Genomic DNA, 7,253 nt, shown 5'->3' with positions numbered 1-7,253 from the left:
GTGTGCCATTAAGAAATGTTTTGAAAGGCTATGCAGAAGGAAGCCATTACGGATGTTTTGGCAATGTTTATTGAGCCTGGAGAGCATTGTTTGTATGGTTCAGCCTACATATTGTAGCCAGGTTGATTACATGTGGGAATTCCGCAGCAACCAGGCAACCCCACATGTACTTTGCCTGGCCAATAGCTGTAAATCTTTCAGCTGAGGCGATGAAAACTTAATCTCTGAACACTAACAAATGCTTGGAGGTCACCCGAGCGTGCTCGGGAAAACCCGAGCAACGAGTATATTCGCTCATCACTAGTATGTATGCTTCCTTTCATAGATCTTGGGCACGGACAACTGGATGCTTGGCTGGGACAAACAAGTGGATGGGATTACTGTGTCCTGTGTCTCTGCAACCGTAGCTTGTGGTATGAGCACCTGCTCCCTGGCCAGCAGATTGGGAAGGACGGATCACAGGCGGCATGGCAGTAGTTTGACATGCAGACACTGATTTGGTACTCTGGTGTTCCGCCCACCGACTAGGGTGCTTGGCTTCCATGTGTTTGTGCATACTGGTGGTGCTCTGGTTGCCTTTGCCCTGGCCTCTGCTCAGCTTCATATTGCTGATGCTACAGATGACAATGTTTGATTCAGAAGGACTTTCTGAAAAAATATTCCAGACAGAGGATGAACGCCCCCTTGCCTTGACTTGGGGCACAGAGGGATTGCTCTTGGCAACCGATGACACACTTTGCACTCTGCTCAAACCAGTAGCCCTTGGTGCCTTTGTTGGTGCTATGTTTCCACCTTCTTCCTCTGTGCTGCTGTGCTGGCTATGCGTACCAATGGTCCAGGTTGGATCAGTGGACTCATCATCGACCACCTCGTCATCCATGTCATCCTCCTTCCGTGTTGATATTGTCGGCTGGGCAGATAGCAACTGTGTCTCATATTCAGCCTCCACCTCTTAAGCCTGTATGTCGCATGGCTGAAAGTGGCTTTCTTCTTTCTGTGGGTTTTCAGACATTTGGCCATGACGATACCTCCTCACGTTCCTCTTCAATGTTGAGCATTGAGAGGCCAGAGGCAACCAAAGGATCATATGTACCAAACTGATCACGGAGTGGCCAAGCATGGGGTCAAATGCTTCCTGTGACTGCTGAGGGGGGGAGGAAATAGGAACAGGTTGAGGATTGGATGACCCAGCTTTCTGTGTATCGACAGTAGACTGTGTGGTCGTGGAGGATTGGGTGCTACTAGAAAATTTCATTGAGGTCTTATCTGACATCCAATACAGTATCTGTTCTTGCTCTTCTGACTTCCAGACACGTTTACATTCCCGACCGGGAATTTTTGCCAGGAACATAGATGCATCAATCTTCTTCTGTCTCCCAGACACAGTGCCTTGTTGGGCACCACTGACAACCCCATGCCCACGTCTCTGTCCCTTCTCAACAGGCTTTTTGGGAATTTGGGGTTTTTGTGGCATGGTCACAGATGTTCAGATGCAGATATTGTGGAACAAGGAGCAGTTCGTGTTTGTGGAAGGTAGCACTGCAGCCTAGTACTGCTTTGTGATTTACAAAGAGGAGGACTGCAGTGTAAAAAAAAAATTGGCCTGAGTTTAAAGCCGCATATTTTTCTCACCAGTCACTACAGAAGACAATGGAGCTGGCTGCGTTTCAGTTGTGCATTAACATGTGTGCTATTCAGTGTGCAAACAGCACCGTAAAGGCAAAAAAATTGACCTGAGTTTAGCACAGAAATTTTGCTCACCAGTCACCACAGAAGACAATGGAGCTGGCTGTGTGTCAGTTGTGCAGTAACGTGCATACTGTTTGCTGTGCAAACAGCACCGTAAAGGCAAAAATATTGGCCAGAGTTTAACGCCGAATATTTTGCTCGCCAGTCACCACAGAAGACAATGGAGCTGGATGCATGTCAGTTGTGCAGTAATGTGCGTGCTATTTGGTGTGCAAACAGCACCGCAAGAGTAAAAAAAATTGTCCTGCAGGGGTAAATGTGACCCCCAAAATAGCTGGAAAAAACTGTCACTACTCCCTGACCTTATACAGTACTTTCAGCAAGAGCTGAGATATTGAGGTACTATGTATGTACTGTAACTCTCCTACCTGTCTCCCTGCACTACTACAGTCACCTACTACTAGAATAGCTCTCACAAGAGCTTTTGTGTATTTTTTTAGATGATTTCTGGACAATTTCCAAAAGCACAAATCTCCCTAGCAGCTGCTCACACTCTCCTTATGCTAGCACTAGCTGTATTCCAGATGCAATGTGCAGAAAATGGTGCCGACAGGGCTTTTATAGAGCTTATGACTCATAGCTTACTATGATGGCTCATCTATGATGCTGCACAGTCAGCCAATCACAGTACTGCCGCCCACAACCAAGAATACTGCGGCATTACTGTGATTAGCTAATGCTGGGTGGGAGATGCGAATATTGTGAGTTGACTGAGTAGTGAAATACTCGCTAGGATTCCAGTACCGCGAGTACCGCACTACTCGCCGAGTACCGAATCCTAACGAATGTACTCGCTCATCCCTACTTATGACCATGTGATATTTCAGTTTTTCTTTTTTATTAAATTTGCAAAAATTTCTTCATTTCTGTTTTTTTCAGTCAAGATGGGGTGCACAGTGTAAATTAATGAGAAAAAAATGAACTTTTTTGAATTTACCGAATAGCTGCAATGAAAGAAAGAGTGAAAAATTTAAAGGGGTCTGAATACTTTCCGTACCCACTGTATGCTTAGAGTATTGCACACGTTATGTTCTGCTGTCAGGAGGTTGTAAAGAGTTAACAAAGCAGCCCTGATTTCAATATATGGCCATGAGGTCACATAGTTTGACCACATGACCATGTCCTGGGCTTGATAGAAATGGGAAGAGACATTTTGGGCACAGTGTAGTCGAGTAGGAAAGTTGAAGGATGAGGTAAAGAAGCAGCCAAAGCTTCCGTATGTGATAAACTATAGTCTCAGCTTCAGATAATTGTGTGATAAGGACTGTGCATATAATTAGAAATTGAAGTTCCAGAACTACTGCACCATTTATTAACCTGCATTACTATAATGAAAAGTAATTGTGATTACTGCATAGAAATTCAATTTCTGCTCAATCATCATTTGTCTGGATGCACCTAGTATATTCATGCCACAAGTAAAAGTGATCAACATCCCCTCCGACCTCCCTGTTTTCCGAACTATTTGGAGTGCTCCACATTATATCACACTGCCAAGAAACAGAGGTTAATTAAGTGCACCCTGGCATCTCAAACTTTATTTTCTTTAATTTTATTTGTCTCTGCCATAGTGAAATGTTAATATCCGCACACCATATGGTGTGTGACTTATGGCATAGTTGTGCATTACATATCTGCACATTTTTTCTGGCAGATTCTGCTTGGAAACCACTTGAGAGTGTGCTGCAAAAAGTTAATATAATGCACAGAAGTGCAAAAAAGACATTGCAGTGTACAAATTCAGTCTTTTGCTTCTTCTTTGGACATCTAGCATGCTCATTTTTGTAGCTAAAAGAATATGGAAAATTACAGTAAAACTGCCAGCAAAACAACTCCTGGAAAAGGTACTCGAGCTTTTTTTTGGAAGTGGCTTCTCATCAGAAAGCCGTTGGAATTAGAACTTTATGTGTACATACCCAAAAATTTTTAAATGAGGGTGAGGCCATTTTATTTAGCATAAGTGATATTGAAAATAGCGCTAGAAAGCACATTTATTGTATAATTGTATTCTTTTCAATGAAAATCATGATCGATGTACTGTATTATTAAAGTACTGTTTTTTCATGTGTTATTCTATTTGCTATTTCATAGCCTTTTTGAAGAAGTAAAATTCTCAAAAATGTAGATTGAATGGATGCAAAAAAGTTTCTGACTTTTATTATGGTGTTCACAGGGCCGGCCCGAACGTATAGACGAACTAGGCGGCCGCCTAGGGCGCCGACCCTAAGGGGGCGCCTGAGAAAAAATAGAAAAAATTATAAAAAATCTTTTTCAAAAGGCAAAAAGTTTTAGGGATGGAAAGAAAAGTGTACATCAATTTTTTTACTATAAATTTAAAAGAAAAACTAAACTAAACTACGGACTGCTGACAGGTGTTTGATCCCGCGTGTTTATTTTGCTCCTAAGTTTTCAAATGTTGGCAAAGCAAAGCAAACAACCAAAAATGCACACTTAGCACACACTACACTACCGTTACCAATTGAGCGAAGTCCATGATGCCCTAATGGACATAGCAGAAAATATTAGTCTCACAGGAAGCTCTGGAAATGTCTCCCAGCTAGAAGCTCAAGGTCTTGCTAAACAAGTTGGAACCTTTTCTTTTGTTACTGTTACATCTGTTCTAGTATGGTTCAACATTTTGTACGAAATCAATTTGACAAGTAAGTTACTTCAGTCACAAGAATTTGATTTAGCTGCTGCTTCTCAACACCTTGACAAAACAAAGAAATATCTGCAATCATTAAGAAGCGATGAAGAGTTTGAGAAGCTGTTAGTTGATGCGAGGGAAATCGCAGAAGAGCTTGGCATACCAGCTAATTTTGAGTCAAGTTCTGCGCCAAAACGTTTAAAGAAAAAAACCAGGCAGTTCTCTTATGAAGGGAAAGATGAGCCCATAAGAGATGAGAAACAGAGTTTCAAAATTAACTTTTACGTTGCGATCTTAGATACTGCTATAAATTCAGTTGAGCGGTTCACTCAGCTGAAAGAAATGGAATTGAAATTTGGATTTTTGTAACACATCCGTTCACTTTTAGGGAAAACCAAACAAATTTGTTCTGGATAAATGTAAAGCTCTGGAAAAGTCTCTTACACACAACGAAGTAAAATACATCGATGCCATAGAGCTATGTGGTGAACTGCAGGCAATTTCAAGACGTGTTCCAGAAGATTCATCACGAAAAGACGTTCTTGAACTTTTGCTTAAATCTGACTTGAAAGAAAGTGTCCCCAACCTGGTGGTGGCTCTAAGAATTCTTTTGACTCTGCCTGTGTCCGTGGCCTCAGGAGAGAGAAGCTTCTCAAAACTAAAGCTAATTAAAACATATTTAAGGGCAAATATGACGCAAAAGAGGTTGGTTGGGTTGGCAACAATTTCGATAGAATCTGAAGTTGCTAAACAAATTAATCTCGGTGACTTAGTGTCATCCTTTTAAAAAAAAAGGCAAGGAAACAAAAATTTTAATTACCTATGGTCGTTTTTGTTTTGTGTTATTGATTACTTTGTATATACACTCACTGGCCACTTTATTAGGTACACCTGTCCAACTTCTTGTTAACACTTAATTTCTAATCAGCCAATCACATGGCGACAACTCAGTGCATTTAGGCATGTAGACATGGTCAAGACAATCTCCTGCAGTTCAAACCGAGCGTCAGTATGGGGAAGAAAGGTGATTTGAGTGCCTTTGAACGTGGCATGGTTGTTGGTGCCAGAAGGGCTGGTCTGAGTATTTCAGAAACTGCTGATCTACTGGGATTTTCACGCACAACCATCTCTAGGGTTTACAGAGAATGGTCCGAAAAAGAAAAAAAATCCAGTGAGCGGCAGTTCTGTGGGCGGAAATGCCTTGTTGATGCCAGAGGTCAGAGGAGAATGGGCAGACTGGTTCGAGCTGATAGAAAGGCAACAGTGACTCAAATTGCCACCCGTTACAACCAAGGTAGGCCTAAGAGCATCTCTGAATGCACAGTGCGTCGAACTTTGAGGCAGATGGGCTACAGCAGCAGAAGACCACACCGGGTACCACTCCTTTCAGCTAAGAACAGGAAACTGAGGCTACAATTTGTACAAGCTCATCGAAATTGGACAGTAGAAGATTGGAAAAACGTTGCTTGGTCTGATGAGTCTCGATTTCTGCTGCGACATTCGGATGGTAGGGTCAGAATTTGGCGTAAACAACATGAAAGCATGGATCCATCCTGCCTTGTATGGAGCATCTTTGGGATGTGCAGCCGACAAATCTGCGGCAACTGTGTGATGCCATCATGTCAATATGGACCAAAATCTCTGAGGAATGCTTCCAGCACCTTGTTGAATCTATGCCATGAAGAATTGAGGCAGTTCTGAAGGCAAAAGGGGGTCCAACCCATTACTAGCATGGTGTACCTAATAAAGTGGCCGGTGAGTGTATTTGTCCTATACAACTTCTCAGAAGATTAAAGAGTTAGGAGAGAGTTAATTAATCATTGTTGTTGTGGTTTATTTTGCTCCTAAATTTATATCCCAAGTTTTCATCTACTGCCAAGGATAGTAGGGGCGCAACAAAATAGTTTTGCCTAGGGCGCCGTAATCTCTCGGGCCGGCCCTGGGTGTTCAGAGACTTATTGCTTTTTAGAATAATTTATAAAAGGTTCTTCCAATTATTGTATTTGGAAAGATTCCTATTAGAACCTAAGTCTGTGTTTTCTTGTAGCATAAGCAGTAGCGCAGCTACCGTGGGGGCAGAGGGTGCAGGCACCCCAGGCCCGATGCTCTGAGGGGTCCCACCCGGAGCTACGCTACTGTAACTGTATCGGCAGAGCAGGGAGAATCGATCTCCCTGCTCTGCTGCCCGGCCTCTATAGGGCCCCTGAGGAGGCGGGGGGTGGTGCCAGGAGTGGGCCCCCCGCCATCATCAGAAGATCAGCTGTATCGGCATCAGCTCACTCCTCCCATCATCCTCCTGTCAGTGCCGGCGTCTGACGTCGCTGACACTAACAGCCAGGATGTCAGGGGATCATCAGCGGGAGCAGTGCAGGAACCAGGAAGAAGAGAGGTGAGTATTTATTTATTTTTTATGAGTGCTGCCGCCTTATTGCCTATCGGGGGGCTGCCTTATTACAGGGTCTGACTGTGGGGGTGCCACCTTATTACAGGGTCTGCCTATGGGGATCTGCTGCCTTATTACAGGGTCTGCCTATGGGGGGCTGCCTTATTACAGGGTCTGCCTATGGGGGGCTGCCTTATTACAGGGTCTGACTATGGGGGTGCTGCCTTATTACAGGGTCTGACTATTGGGGTGCTGCCTTATTACAGGGTCTGACTATGGGGCTGCCTTATTACAGGGTCTGGCTATGGGGGTGCTGCCTTATTACAGGGTCTGACTATGGGGGTTGCCTTTTACAGGGTCTGCCTATGGGGGCTGCCTTATTACATGCCTTATTACATAGTCTGACTATGGGGGTGCTGCCTTATTATAAGGTCTGACTATGGGGGTGCTGCCTTATTACAGGGTCTGACTATG

General features: G+C 43.7%; 1 pseudogene; it reads left to right on the top strand.

Annotated features, from left to right (window-relative positions):
• The first annotated feature begins 1,472 nt into the window (after positions 1–1,472).
• Positions 1,473–4,813, top strand: LOC143767760 (uncharacterized; annotated as a pseudogene).
• The last annotated feature ends 2,440 nt before the right edge of the window (positions 4,814–7,253 follow it).

This window comes from Ranitomeya variabilis, chromosome 4 (genome assembly GCF_051348905.1).
Source record: "Ranitomeya variabilis isolate aRanVar5 chromosome 4, aRanVar5.hap1, whole genome shotgun sequence".
Lineage (NCBI taxonomy): Eukaryota > Metazoa > Chordata > Amphibia > Anura > Dendrobatidae > Ranitomeya > Ranitomeya variabilis.
The sequence above is the reverse complement of the archived record's forward strand: the minus strand, read 5'-3'. Positions and strand labels throughout refer to the sequence as shown.